Genomic DNA, 16864 nt, shown 5'->3' with positions numbered 1-16864 from the left:
TATATACGCATGAGAAACAGCATCCAGAAAACAGGAACTGTAATTTATTCAGATGTAGCTCTGAGGCTCTGAGGTATTTACTAGTATTTCTCTAAATGCCAGGCTCCACAGTAAGCAATAAAAAAATAAAAATAACTCTATCAATATGTACTTGTATAAAAATTTCATTGAAATGTATTTGAAATATAAAGGACCATGAAGAATTGCACAAAAAAAGTGTGTATTTAGCTACATATGCTTTTAAATTTAAAAAATATTTTTAACAGTTATTTTACCCTCATACTCTATCATACCCTATACATGGGTATCATATTCCTCTACCTACTACATCCTTTTTCTGGCAGTTAATGACCTATTTTAGAGGAATAAATAAAATATACTGAAATATGAGGACTTCCTAGGTGGCGCAGTGGATAAGAATCTGTCTGCCAATGCAGGGGACACGGGTTTGATCCCTGCTCCAGGGAGATACCACATGTCGTGGAGCAACTAAGCCCGTGCGCCACAACTATTGAGCCTGTGCTCTAGAGCCCATGAGTCACAACTATTGAGCCCACGTGCCACAACTACTGAAGCTCATGCACCTAGAGCCCGTGCTCCACAACAAGAGAAGCCACTGTAATAAGAAGCCCGCGCACTGCAACAAAGAGTAGCCCCAGCTCACCGCAGCTAGAGAAAGCCCGTGTGCAGCAATGAAGATCCAACGTAGCCAATAAATTAATTAATTAATTAAAAAAAAATTAAATAAATACATAGATACATATTGTTATCATTTAAAAAATATAGTGAAATATGCATCTTAATATACTGGTAGATAACCATGTAATAAATGTTTGTAACCATATTTAATGCTTCTTTCTTCTGAATATATTTAATACCAGAAATAAGTATTTGTTATATTATTTCTAATTAAGCCTTCACAACTGTGAATGCTAAGAAATTTTTTTAGACACATATTCTAGTTTAAAACATTTTTAGTAGTGTTACCTGAAGTTAATTTCCCACTAACACCAGTGAGAAAGGCTAACTCCATATATAAATGACCTCTATTGGAGATATATATATATAAATGAAGTCCAGGAGCAGGCAAGTTGAGGAAGCTTTTAAACCCTCTATGCTTTGTCTTGAGAACATAAAATGCTAATCTCTAGAGGTAAGATTGAATTGGAAAAATACTGGCACTTTCAAGAAAAGCAGCACCACTTCAAATAATCTAAACTCCTATGAAAATGTTAAGGTTATCTGGGGTCCCATTGCCCTTAGCACCTGATAAGAGTAAATAAAAATCTTCTTTAGAAGGATATAAACTAATTATAGCCCTTTAATTATTTCTACCATTTTTATAGTTTATTTGAGTACAACTTTACCCATTAACTTACAAAGGAAAAAAGATACACCATTAATACAAAACAAAAACACATACAAGAAAAAAAAAAAAGGAAAAACAGACTCAGAAGAGATCCATATGATGTAATTATCCAGACAATGCTTAATATGTTCAAAAGATAAAAAACAAGATAGAAAATTTGGCAGAGGATTGGAAAGTAAAAAAATTCAATAAAAATAAATGAGTTTAACAAGATAGTAGACCAAGATGAAAAGAGAAAAATGAGTTGGAACATAGGGTTAAAGAAAAATTTCAGAATGGAAGCAGAAAAGAGAAATGGATATTAAATACAGAAGAGAGAATAATATAGAGGAACAGTAATGTAGTCTTAACATGGATAATGGGAGACTTGCAAAGAGAGAAGCGATAAAATAAGCCCGAAGCAGTATTTAAAGAAAAGATGCTGAAAACCGATGAAAGATATGCAGGTGCAGATTTAACAATTCAAATAAGAAGGAGGGGAAAAGACAAAGAAAGGTTTATTATAGTAATAAAGGTGTAGAAGGGCATATAGGTCAGTCAGGAATTTAAAGACCAAGACACCAGACAGAAGAAAAATGTTCTGCAGTGAGTTCAATGATCTTTGAAGCTTTCTTCCTCTAAATTTTCATCAATTCTTACATGAACTGACCAACAAACCAGAACTCTCAAGCCCAGAATCTTTGGTAGAGTCATGGGACTAGGGAGAGAAAGTTAAATTTCACAACTGGAGGGGACAAGATCCTGTAGAAAAAAGAACCACAGAGAAGTGAAACCAAATCTGTCCTAGTTCCCCACACAAAGGATTTTTCTCTATTCCTAGACTGTGCATGAGGCTTTTAGGATAGAAGCAAAATGCAGTAGGTAGGAGCAACTAAACTAAAAAGAGCCTTCAACAATTCCATTGTGCTGAGGATACAAAAAATAGAGTTAAGAGACCACCAGGTTACTATTTGAGAACTCATATGGGATACACCCTAGGAGCAAAGGCAAATCCAAAATGACATAACTTAAGAAAACTAAATGTAAAGTTAATTATTGCTTCCTTTAATTGGAATAGTGTGATCAGACTATATATAAACCCTCATTGTAGGAAAACGATATCCATCAAAGGCTCTAAAATAGAACTTTCCAATAAAACTTTGTTACTGTGGCAGCTGCAATGTCCAAAAATATAGCTACTAGCCACATGTGGCTACTGAATACTTGAAAGGTGGCTACAGTGACTTAAGAACATAATTTTTAATTCTATTTAATTTTGACTATTTTAAATTTTAATGTAAATAGCTACATATAGTTAATGGATGCTTTATTGGACAGTGCGTTGTTTTTGTTTGTTTTTGTCGGTGCCTAGCAGTCCATCAAAAATTATCAGATATAAGAAGAGATAACAATAATAATAGCTAAGAGATGACAACCAGGTAATAGAAAAAGCCTACAGATGATACAGTTTCTGGAATTTTCTTGTACTTGTACACTTGATTTATTAAGGCAATTAGTCAAAGAGAAGCAGGGAAGAGCATGAAAACAGGAAAGAAAAGGGAATGGAATCAAGCAAGGGACATAATGTCAAGTAGAATCCCCATCTCAACATGATGTCACAGGAAATTCTGGCATGTAAATTGTACTGAAGAATTTGTCCTATCTCAGAGAAAGAGCTGTGCTTTTATTTATTCATTTATTTACCAATAAGTCACTGGATACAGGTTGCTCTAAAGGGACAAATATTACAAGTAATTCTCGTTCTTTCCATGTCTGGGCAAAATCAAGTTATCTGAAGAGGCTGCAATATAAATTACTAGGTTTGAAGTACAGACAAACTGGGGGATGGGCACACATATGTGAATTAAACTGATATCCAAATTGTGACTGCATCCTCTATAATAGAAAAGGGTTCCACACACTGACAGCATCCTCTAAAGCAGTAGTTATTAAAATGTGGTACCCAGACCAGTAGCATCAGCAATACCCAGGAACTTGCTAGATATGCAAAGTCTCAAACCAGCATAATCAATCTTGTCTTTTACCTCTTTTTTACATTCTATTATTTTAAGTATACTTTTAAACTCTATGATAGCGAATTCAATTATCCAAAGCTTCCACATGTGTCTCTCTATGGTCATTTTTTTTTTCCCTTGATTATTCTTTACTACAAAGTTTCCTTGTGTGCTAACTTGCTTTTAATTCAATACTGGATTTTTGACATTATGTTATTTTGAACTTCCTTTGTCTCACTTAAAATTTTTCATTTATACACAAGCCACTCTATGTGTTTCAAGTAAGAGGTCGAATCTTAAACTACAATTAGGACTGGGAAAACAAAAGTTAGAAAGAATGTATCTGTTTTTCAGAAAATTGGAAAGTTCAAGAATCTTAAGGGAGGCACCACAGGTGATGGCAACTTCTGAAAAGCACCAGAGGGCATGATTCTTAGGGACATTCTTGAATAGCCTGGGCAAAACACCACATCTATCATATACATATGCCACATGCCTGCTTCAAGCTTTCACCAAGAATAATAGTTTTGTTTTGTTTTTTTTATTCTACTTTCCATCTCAAGCAAGTTCTTCAGCTAACTCTAACTGAAACCCTGCTTGCAGACAAGCTAGGAAAAGTAATTTCAACTCTTTCAGAACTTTTGACACAGAAAGAATTTTAGAATGTTGGAATGAAACTGTTTATCAAATAAAGAATTTGGACACATCCTATGATTATATTGTTTTTTTTCCCTCCACTCCTTCCCTAAATGGTTTCCTTTTCAACATCTATAATAGAACTGTGAATTTGAAAATAAGTAGTGTATTTTGTAACTACCCCTAACAACTACAAATCTGGGTTGAGGAGGATTCTAAAGGAAGGCGAAGCTGCTAAAGTATAATATTATGTTTAGAAATAAGATTTGGGGGACTTCCCTGGTGGTCCAGCAGTTAAGACTCTGTGCTCCCAATGCAGGGGTCCCGGATTCAATTCCTGGTCAGGGAACTAGATCCCGCATGCTGCAACTAAGAGCTCTCATGCCTCAACAAAAGATCTGTCATGCCACAACTAAAAGATCCCACACACAACTAAAGATCCCACACACTGCAACTAAGACATGGTGCAGCCAAACAAATAAATACGTAAATACATACATACATACATACCTTTGGAAAAATGTACCAGCTCTGCTTTTATTATTTGTTATGAGTCATGTCACATAGGACAGATTTCTTTCTCTTTTTAGCATGCTACCTGGCACATAGAGACATCTTAATAAATGTGCTGTATGTCTATCATCATTTCACCAAAACCTTGTGTATTCGATGAAATGATGATTGACATACAACAACGTTTCTCTGAGAAATAGAACCTTGATTCTGATAGGCAGACTGGGCGCATTTATTTCAAAGAGCTCTATTTAACAGTACATAAATTCTTTTGTAAGTCCAAACTTTATAAAGATAAAAACGAGATTTTTTGAAAATAACTGAATCTATACTCTCTATGAAGAGCTATAAATATTTTACTTTACCTACTGTTGGCCTTTAGATAAAATTAAGTACCATTTCTCTCTGCACAGAAGCATTTCTCCCTCAGTCATCTTCAAGTGACAATTTAGTAAGCTGAGGCACAGAAAGGGATGCCCCTCCATTTAAAAAGACTGGAAAACCTCTATACCCCACTCCTACGCCAGTACAGGACATCATGTATTCTTCCTGATGATCTGTGTATAAAAAACAGTTGATGTTTCCCCCCGTACAAAAACGCTGGCTACAAATTAAAATAAAATTGTCATAATAATAAAATTGAAAACTGTATGAGAGGATCAATAATGGAGGTATTACACCCAACAAAAAGGATAATCAGATCTACAAGAAGTGGAAATAATAAAATGTTCTATAAAATCTGAAAAATGAGCAGTGAAAATTCCCCCAAAAAATCAAAGAAGGAATCAAAACGATATTGAAATAATACACACTAAGAAATGCCTCTAGAGACAAACTTCCTGGGTTTAATTACAAATTCCACCATTTGTGTGTTTCTTACCAGCTATATTCTTCAGTTTTCCAATCTACAAAGTGGGAATAATTATAGTATCTACCTCATTAGGTTGCTGTCAACAAACACTAATGATGTGATAATGTGCAGTGCATAATTGCTGCCCACTGAGAAATAAACTCAGGTATAGAGCCAAAAATACTTCATATATATTCTGTAACACAAACTATTACATAATCTATAGGTAAAATAACAATTATAAAAGTTACCAACTATGTTTAAGAATAAGAAATGGAATTACTAAAATAGAGCTAAATTGGGGGGATTATTAAAATTTATCTAAATTTGAGTTACACTAAAATTTATAGTTGTAGGTATGCTATTGAAAAATTTAAAAACTGGAAAGTAATAAGGTGGCTTCTAAATCTAGAAGTTGGCAAAAGAATAACAAAATAATCCTAAAGAAAGTGGATGGAAGGAAGTAATAGAGTTCCTTATAGTAATAGAGATTTGCAAAATGGAAAACAAAAAAACAATAGGAAATATGAAGAAGAATGAAAGCTGGATCTTTGAAAGAATAAAAGAGAAGACATTAAATACCAATATTAGACACTAAAAGAGGATACAAATAAAGGTAAAGAATGCTAAAAAATTTTAAAAATAGAAAATTTCTAACAAAATAAAAACAAAATTAATTAAAGAAAGAAAATCTGATTCAGGTTATTACTGTTTAAAAAATTAAATCCTTAGTATAAAATCAAACTAAAAAATATTAGTTGGAGAACAGATATGTTATTATATTTTCTTATACTAAATATGTATTAATCTCTTAAAGTATGCTAAACATATATTTATGTATGTATATAAATATAATTAAATCAGATGATGATAAAGTTCATGAAGAAAAAAAAGCCTAAATCCATAGAGATGATGTGTGATATATATGTGCTATTCATTAGTGGTACCTTTGTGAAGATCACATTACTGAAGAGATCTAAATGAAGTGACAGAGATGGTCAAGCCGATATCTACAGGCACAACATGAGTGCAGTAGTGACAAAGTAAAGAAAAAGCACAACTACTCTGATGGTATTACTTCAGTGGTCCAGAGACAGCACGGAAGCCAGTGTGGTATGAGCCGAGTGATGGAGATGGAAGATGAAAGTAAAATGATGTCAGAGAGGTAGAAGCCAGCAAAGCAGTGGCCTATAATGCAGAACAAGAAACATCAAAGTGTTTTTCTTCAGGTCAAGGAAAGAGTGTGGTTTTGGGACTTCCCTGGTTACGCAGTGGTTGAGTATTCTCCTGCCAATGCAGGGGACACAGGTTCGATCCCTGGTCCAGGAAGATCCCACACGCCACAGAGCAACTGAGCCCATGCACCACAACTACTGAGCCTGTGAGCTACAACTACTGGAGCCTGTGTGCCTAGAGCCTGTGCTCTGCAACAAGAGAAGCCACTGCACTGAGGAGCCCATGCACTGCAAGGAAGAGTAGCCCCCGCTCGCTGCAACTAGAGAAAGCCCACACGCAGCAATGAAGACTCAATGCAGCTTAAAAAAGAAAAAAGAAAGAGAGTGGTTCCAAAAGGAGGAGATGATCAATTGTCCCATTTCACTCAGAACTCTCCTAATTTTATTACTGACACCCCATATCCAGAGACACCAGGACATCTGGTACTCACTGATGAAGACTGACATTAGAATTGCCAACTGGAAACATTTCTCGACCTTGGTAAGAGCCTAAGTAAAATAGTGGGGAAAAGGCTGATTTTCTTATGTGTTCGAGAATATAGGAGGAAATACCAGGATTAGGTTCATGAAGAATACACCTATTTTTCACAGTATTTGTATAAAAGGAAACAGAAAATGGGACAATAGATCAAGGGTTTTTGATTTATTTTCTTTGTTTTAGTTAAAAATATGTAGCTCCACTCCATCTGTCCATCCAATGACTTTCTCAATTCATTAGGTATGGTGTGTATAATACCTTTTAACATTCCTTCTGCCGTAGACTGAATGTTTGTGTCCCTTCAAAATTTATATGTTAAATCCTAATTCCCAATGTGATGGTATTTGGCTGCCGGCCTTTGGGAGTTAAGTCATGAGCATAGAGCTCTCATGAATAGGATTAACGCCCTTATAAAGGAGACCTGGGGGAGCGCCTTTCCTCCTTGTGGGGACTTGGCACAAAGAGAGTCCTCTATGGAAAAGGAATTTGGCTCTCATTGGACACTGAATCTGCTGGCACCCTAATCATGAAATTCCCAGCCTCTGGAACTGTGGTACTAGGTATACAGTTCTGTTTTATAAGCCACCCAGTCTGCGGTATCCTGTCCTAGCCGCTGAAATGTCCTAAGACATGGCCCAAGTAATTCTTAGGATTAAGGAATTTAAGGAGAGCCGCTAATATTTAATAATCCCATTTCAAAATCCTTCTTCTATCTTTCTAAAAATCTGAATCCTACATTTTCCTCAAGGCCCATTTAATATTTTGTATTTTCCATAGTACAGATGCTATTGCATCCTCTAATTCTTTTGGTTTATAGTGCCTTTAACTGACCTTGACATACATCACATGCCTGAACTCTTAGTAGATTTTAAACTTCTCCTGGGTAGTGACACAATTCTATGTCTTCTGTCTCTTGCTCTATGTTCAGTATATATATTGATAAATGCTTGCTACTTGTTTCAAATTAAGGATGCAATTCTAATATATCTGCAGTGGTTTACCATGAGATTTTGGAAATGAAAGAGGTCTTGATTTTAAGAGTAATTTATGAATATATACTGTGTTCTAGGTGAGTTCATAGATTTACAACATAAAATCCTGTAATGGACATACCAGATCCTCCCTGCAGTGTTCTGACAATGTACTGCACACAGGTTTACTGCGCTGCTTTAGCTGAAAGATGCTTTGCTGCCAATAACCACTTCACTATTGTTTATCTCAAAGTAATAGAAATACATTCTCCTCTCTTTTCTGCAGTGATATACCAAGAATCAAGGCACAATCGCAGTGCTCTTTTCTTCTCAGGAGGTGTAATTTAAATTCTGAGATATTCAGAATGAGAAATTAGAATGCCTTTTGCTTCATTTATAAAACCTGACAGCTTAATTCCAAATACTTTGGAGATTTAATTAATGAGAAGCGAATCAACCCTTCAACATTAAAAAGAAAATCCATAATTTGGCCTCTTTCAGTGAGCAGAGTGAAATGTCAAATTATTTTAGGCCAACAGATAGGATTTTTCATAACTTTTATGATGTAAATGTTTCATAATAATGTCAAAACTTCTGTTCTATTAAGCCGGCATGTAACTGATCCAATACAAATTGCCCATGACATTAAATTGTATTGATGTCTTACCAAACTGATAAACTTGGCTGTGGAAAGTGGGCCATGACCCATCAGCAGCAAAAGAAAGATATTTGGGAAATCAAGTGACCAAGCTACTTACCACTCCTAGAATTGCTTGCCTGTAGCAGCAGCTCAGAGGTGTGCCTGCTTAACCTGGGGTAACAGGAGTAGAAGGATCTAAATTGGAACTGCCAGTCAGGTTTTTTGTGGTAATTCTCTATTTGCTCCAGCTTCTCTTTTTACTCAGCCTTTAGGTATATACAGTGAATTCATTAAAAGCACTTGAAGCTGCAACTTCTGTAGAATTAAATGCCTGGCCCAGACAGCAAATGAAAATGTTGATAAATGTGATTTCCACCAGTTGCTGCATTCACACTACTTTCCAGAGAATATGTGTTTCTCCTTCAATCACCAGGACTGATTAAGAGCTACAAATAATTTTATAAAAGCTCACATTATAATACTGTGTGCATGTATTTGCAGTTGCAGAAGATTTTGATAGATATCACAAAGGCTTTAGTTTGTGAATCATGGTAACTTTTTCTACAATTGCATATTTATGGACTATAAAAAATAAGTTAGGAATATGAGAGATGAGAATATTTTTGTTATAAATGGTCAAATGAAATACACTTAGCCAAGGTAAAATAATATTGAAAATAACTTTTTAAATAAATAAAATGGCTAAACTGTAGTAGAAGGATTAGGCATATTGCATGATGCTTAATAGGGATATATAAGAAATTATAGCAAGGTTTATTTCAACTCAATAGAGGGGAATACTCTTATGGTTATTTAGAATTAGTTCAATACAATATTGGTTGTTGGGGGGAGGTAGTGAATTTTCCATCTCTGGAGGTATTCAAGCAAAGCATATAGGGTTCAAGCAGTGGTTTTCAATCTTGTTTTGACTATGCCCCATGTTACAAAATACCTTTGACATTATCCTTAATAAACACATGTAGGCCTCGTGAAACAATATTTATTATTGATAGCTATATATTCCAATATTTTCTAGAATATATAGGTATTGAATATATGTCATTGATACCCAGTATATTCTATTTTCCATACTATTTATATTTAAAACAACTAGTGTATGACCCTCAAAAGTGATTTTTGCATGTTATGTTTCATAATGCACACTTCGGAAAACATTGAAATAAATATCCTCTTAAATCTCTTTCAACCTTATAATTACATCAGAATAAAGCATCAGTACACAAAAAAAATGACTCAGGAGAAAAAAGAAACCTTCACACATCTGTTGCTTGAATAAACTAAATCTGACTTATAAATGACTCATAGAGCTGACAAGAGATTCTTTCTCAGTCATATAGTAGGAGTCTTAATCCTTTCTAAAATCATGTCAGAATCTTTGAAGGCCCAATGTCTTAGTCCATGGAGGCTGCTATTGTAAGATACCACAGGCTAGTTAGCTTACAAACATCAGAAACCTGTTTCTCACTGTCCTAGATGCTAGGAAGTCAAAGCTCAAGATTGCATTTTGGTCACGTTCCAGTGAAGGCCCTCTTCCTGATTCATAGCTAGCATCTTTTCCATGTGTCTTCATGTGGTAGGAGGAGCAAGGGATCTCTGTGTGTTTTATAAAGTACTAATCTGATTCCTGAGGGCTCTATTCTCGTCATTCACACACCTCTCAAAGGTCCACCTCCTAATGTCATCATATTTGAGGGTGAGGATTTCAATATTTAAATTTGGGGGCATACAAACATTTAAATCATTGCATCCAGAAATTCAGGAGAAATCAAGGGAAGAATCCTAGTCACCATGGTCAGGGTCACCATTAAAATGCTCCTTGCCCCAGACCCTGTGGGTGCTCTTGAGATGGGCAGCCCCATGAACTCCAGACTGAAAAGAGACAGAGGATCTTCAATTTCAGTGTTCATGGCCATAAGTCTCTGTGTCTAGCTCCACAGACAAGAGAAGCTGGAGATCTCAGTATTCTGTGGAACCGTCAGCACTGACTATCACAATGTTGAATGCTAACTCTGGTATGTATATTATGCTAAACATATAATCAAAATAAAATGTTACAGAAATGTGGAGAAACGTGTCAACCCACTACTCTGTTTTTGCATATAACTTTACAATGTGCCTTTTTGAAAAGCTACATGTGGTCCAATATTCCTTCACTGTATGAACTCAGTTTTTATTTCACTTTTGAGTTTTTACACTTTTCCTGAGTATTCCATGTAAGGTGGAAAATAGAGCTGTTTAAAAGACATACAGAAATCTAGTACATCAATAACCAGGTATTTTTTAAATTATATAAATAAAAATGGCTGAGATGTAGTATAAAAATAGTTGATATCAAAATCAGATAGTTCTGATTTAAAATCCCATGTCTTCTTACTTAATGTACCTGAAAGTCATGATTTTCTCATCTGTAAAATGGGCCTCACACTTGTGGGGCTATTGTGAATGTTAAGTCATTAAAAGAGTGCCTAGAAATAGTCAGAGCCAAGAGGATCATGGAGGCATGACCACAAAATGTCATATGATAGTCCCACATGGAATCCAGGAACAGACAAAGGACATTAGGTAAAAAGTTAAGGAAATCTGAATAGAAGACAGACTTTAGTTAATAATGATGTATCAATATAGGTTTGTGAATTGTAAGAAATGTACCATACTAATTTAAGATTTTAAAAATAGGGGAAACTGGGTGTAGACTATATGGAAACTCTTTGAACTATCTTTGCAATGTTCTCGCAAATCTAAAAATATTCTAAAATTTAAAGGTTATTGAAAAGAATGCCTAGAACAAAGCACATAATCATTTAATATCCATATATATGTTGTTTGTGTAATGTGTATGTATCAATATATGTGTATGTAGATATGTAGATATATACATTATACATATATGCATATTCATGAGTATTTGATTAAATATATATATGTATACACAGTCAACATATACATATACATATATATGTAAGCAAATACTCATAAAAGTGTACATACGTATAATGTATTTATATACACATATGCAAACATAGGAGACATGGATTTCTAAAAAATTTTCTCCTAAACTTTCGAAAGTTCTCAAAATCTTGGACGTTATATAAAATAGAATAAAATGAAGAGACATTAATTTTTTTCTATGGTTTCAATTTTTTAATTTCATAACCGATTTAGCTGGGTCTTTTTGAGCTTCTATGCCTTCACTAATTAAACAGATGTAGTTTACATAAATCTGTATTAAAGCAATGACTAAATCATCTTCTGAAGATGATAGCCAGTTTGTACTCTAATGAGTGTACAGTTTTAGTAAGAGCAGACCAAAGGACTCAACTGAAGGGCCAGTAGTCATAACCAGCTTAATTGGCTATTAGTAGGTTTACCCTGTTGATGTTGCTAGTTCAGAATCCTCCACTCTTATGTAACAGTTAATTACCATTTTACATTAAAGCTAATTTTATCTCACATTTTCTTTCTTAGGCCTCAAATTATTATTTTAAATTATTATGTTTGCATTTACTGATATAATTAAGGTAGGTAAATCCACAATATTGGAATCATTTAAAAATATCTATTTAATAATATAGCCTAACATCTCTTTCCTAAGATCGAAACACCAAAAATACAAAGTAGCTTCCTCCCACTCACTCTGCCTCTCCCAACACATGTGGCCAACAGATGCCTTATTATTAGGAACATGTACTTTGGAATTAGAATTGAGGTGACGTGCTGACCCTGCCATATTATTTGTGTGGGCTTTGATTTTTCTCACCTGAAAATAAGCAATGATATAAAATCTCAGATATCTTGGAAGGATTAAAAACTATCTGAGATAAAACTACTGAATCCATGTAGATTGCATTTGAAAGTAGAGGTAAGCTCTTCTTAGGAAATTTGATTTCCTATTACCTGCAGGAAATATATACAGGTCCTAAAGGAAGTGAATAGCAGGTCATTTTTCACGGGTACTAAAAAATGATTCATGAATAAATGGAATTCATATACCTATTTTGCTTTCCATTGAGAGAGAGAGAGAGACGGGTAGAGAGATGACAGACTTTCAAAAGCAATCTACATGGATTCAGTATTTTTATTTTAGAGTATTTAGAATAGCCATGAGTTAATTTTTTTCAGTGTACAGATTAGAAGTCGTTCGTTAGGGCAAACTGGTTTTTTGTTTTTGTTTTTTTTTTTCCATCTGTCAACTACAAATTGGCACTTGCCATGGGCATTTGCCATCTATCTCTACAAGGATTAAATCACACATTCTGCTGCAGCTGCTGACCTTCAACATCCCCTGAAGGGAATTTGGGGTGGAGATTGTGAATGAGGCACTCTGGGCTTTGGAAAAACAGGCAGAACAGGTCTACAGATAGATTTCAGGAGCTGATTTTGTAAGCCAATCCTTCATCTCCTCCTGTCTAGAAAAGCACTAAATTCCTTCATGGTGATGTCTGCTTCTCGTGATTAGCAGAAACCTTCTATAGAAATATGTGTCTGATTGCATGTACTCCTTCTTCACCAAGATTACATATATACTGACCTTTCTCCCACCTCTTCCGAACAGTTTCTCAGAGTTATCTGGGATGCTGTTTCCTGGGATGCTGTCTTCCAGGCTGCAGTCCTCATTTTGCCCCAAATAAAACTAAACTTGCAAGTCTTCAAGTTGTGTATTTTTTTTAGGTCAACACATCTAAGTTATTATATAAGCCATATATTGTTTTTCCTTTTAGAAATACAATAACAAGAAAACCTCACATTTTCAAACAATGTAAATTCTTTTGGAATTCTCTATTTAGGATAGGTATTAGATTGCCTGTATTTTAAAAGGCTGAGTGGGACTCCAAATCTCTCTAGTCAGAGTAATCAGAATCATCACACAGGGGACCTCTGAAGGGGAGCAGAATTTGCCACCCCTAAAAATGCCTCTTTGAGGCAGGTCATTATTTAAAAAAAAATTTTTTTAAGAAACAGCAGACATAGGAGAACTCTGAAAACCTAGTAGATGGTATCTTTTTGCAAGAGACATTTACTTTTCTCAAGGAAATCTCCATTTGTAAGGGCATTTTTCTTTCTGTATGCTGAGGAGGAGGACCACTCAATCACTAGAAACTCTTATCAGTGGTGTAGGCAAGACTTAAATCTGTATAACAATCATTCCCTTATTTACTGTGCTCTGCCTGAAAACTTCCCACAACTGGCTCCACGCACTTCAACAGCTTTCTTTTGTCTTTGGCTAAGAAGGTATTTAAGGCAATGGCTTGGGCCATTTAGGGGAATTAGTTTTCCTGGGTGTCTTCCATATATATAGGAAATATATACATGTTATTAAACTTCTGTCCATTTTTCTCCTGTTAATCTGTCCCTTATTACAGGGATTCTAAGCCAAGAATTTAGAAGGGTAAAAAGAAAATAGTTTTTCTTCCCCTACACCTCCAAAAGCGATGCTAATGTACTTTTTTGAGGATTGGGAAGCACTGACAACTAGAAACACACGTCAACTGAAAAAACAAAAAAAGCACAATGTGACAGTTGTGAGCGAAGTTTTGTTTGGGGCAAAATGAGGACTATACCGCATGAGACAGCCTCTCAGCTCTAGAAATTGCTCCAAAGATCGGGGGGAAGGTCAGTACATATGTGGTTTTGGTGAAGGGGGAGTACACACAGTCAAGCACATAGTTTTTGCAGAGGTTTCTGTTAGTCTTGTGAAGGTTACTGTAAGTCACAAGGAGCAGATGTAACCATAAAAGATTTTAGTGCCTTTCTAGATATGAGGAGATGCAAGAATTGGGCTCATAAAATCTTTTCCTGAAAATATCTATCTGAAGACCTGTTCTGCCAGTTTTTCCCAGAGCACAGAGGGCCTCGTTCCTGATTTTCACCCTGAACTCCTTCCAGGGGGTGTTGATGGTCAGTAGCTACCCATAATTTGATCTTTGCAGAGACAGATGGCAAGTACCAATTTGTAGGTGACAAAAAATTTTTAAATCTAATATTGTTTTTTAAAATCTAATTCAGAAATAGTGTGTTGTGCTGTAGACCAAAATATAGGTATAATAGAACAGGGCCACATCACTTCTGCTCTTATTAATTCTACCTCTATTATAAATTAGATTGAAAATTGCTTTTTAATGTATTAATACTGCTCTCATTTTGAATTAAACATATACAAAAAACTGAAATTCTGATTTATTGTGTACAAATATTATTTCCAAATAAGTAAGCCTAAATCTCACTCTATTTTATAAATATTTATACTATTCACCTGAAAAAAATATATTTTAAATATACCAGCTCAAAAAATAGAATGATCAATATTAAATCTAAGAAGATATGACCCTTCTTTCTAAATTTCCTATTGAACCCCAAGCATTTTGTGTTTGTTAGATAAATCATGCTCTATAGTTTTATTTTCATGAATATAAATTTCACTTCAAAGACTCATGTTTTATCACAAATGGTTTACTTCCCACTGAGGGGGAGGAGACTATGTCATGCTTATATGTACCTCTTTGGCATATAGTTTATTTTGAGGTGATGACAAGAACCATAAGATTCAGGAAAAGCTTTGTACCTCTCCCTTAACTGCCTAAAAGAATTTAGATAAGACTTGTACCAGGAAGGCCTGTACAAGGAAGAGAGCTATTACAAGAGATAACTTTTTATACAGGAAAGATTTATCTTCATGACCTGGTAAACATTTGTTTACCAAACATTTACTCTTCTCATCTTCCTGTGAATTATTTACCTCCCCTTTGAGACACCAGACCCCTACCACCTTCCACTTCACTCAGGTATATAAGCCTCAATTGCCTGACTACCTTACAGTCTCATGTTTTTGTGGGGTTCCTATAACTATGTAATTAAATTTTTTTTCTCCCATTGATCTGTCTTATGTCTATTTTATTATTAGGCCAGCCAAAGAACCTAGAAGAGAAGAAGGAAAAATGCTTTCTTTCCTACACTTGGCTGAAGGGTCTTGCTTATTCTAATGGGTTAAGTGCAAATATATATCTGGATTGAAAAAAAGAAGTATGGATTTCATGGTAAAAAGTGGTATTAAAAGATAATGCTTTTTACAGTTGTTAAAAACAAGACAACAGGCCCCAAATGGAGTCACTTATGCTAAGCCCCACATCACCAGACTGAGACTTAATTACAATTTTGGCCCTCCCATAAATGAAATCTTAAGCCAATCAGTAAGGAATCACCTGATCAGCAGCAGGTAGGTAATCCACCAGATAAACCCCTGCCATGCTGTAAATGAAAGTGACCTTGCCATAACCAATTCACATTTTTGCCTAGTGTAACTTCCTTGTTCCCACTCCCTTCTGCCTATAAAAATCTTTCATTTAATTTACTTAGTTGAATTTTGTTTTTTAACACAGTCAATATTACTCTGTAAAAATTTCCTTTATTTTATTGAAAATCCAGTATTTTACACATTATTTCATTTTCCATCCAGAAAAGATTATGCATGTATTGTGGGGTAAAGGACTAATTTATATTGATGTCATTTAAAGATAAGGATTTTCTATATTGGACAAGGGGTAGCGAGATATAAGTTCAGAGAAGTTAAGGAACAATCCTAGAATACTGATTTTTTGGGGAAGCACTGGTATGAACTCATAATGGCATTTTTTAAATCTTTTGTTGTTACTGTCATTGTTACCTTTTAATAGGAAAGAAAGTGGCCAGCCTAGTGATCAAGTTGTAGTATCTAAAATTCTTTCCAACTAAAGTAATCAATGCCTTCTCAGATACAACTGATTCTAGATCTAAGCCAAGAAATACACTAGATGAGCCTGGAACATATTATCATATAATGAAGTAAAAAAAGTTTTCACAGACTCCCTAGGATCATGTAAGTGATCAGGAGCCAACTTGATTATCAAGAAGAATAATTGCAATGGATTGAGATATATCATATTTATTTAAATTCATAAGCTCATAATAGTGTTAAAGAGAATAATAACAATAATTGACCAACATTATGGGGTTCTAGAGAAACTAGTCATTATTTTGAAAACTGGCAAGAAAGGTTAAGAATCAAGAATCAATTTTGCCTTACTGTGCTGTATTTCTTGATAACTATTTAGTTGAGAATGGAATTTCTCTTCAGAAGAGTATCCTGGTCTTGATGAAAAGAAAGGACATAATTAGAATAAAACT

The sequence above is a fragment of the Hippopotamus amphibius genome, chromosome 2 (assembly GCF_030028045.1).
Source record: "Hippopotamus amphibius kiboko isolate mHipAmp2 chromosome 2, mHipAmp2.hap2, whole genome shotgun sequence".
Lineage (NCBI taxonomy): Eukaryota > Metazoa > Chordata > Mammalia > Artiodactyla > Hippopotamidae > Hippopotamus > Hippopotamus amphibius.
The sequence above is the reverse complement of the archived record's forward strand: the minus strand, read 5'-3'. Positions refer to the sequence as shown.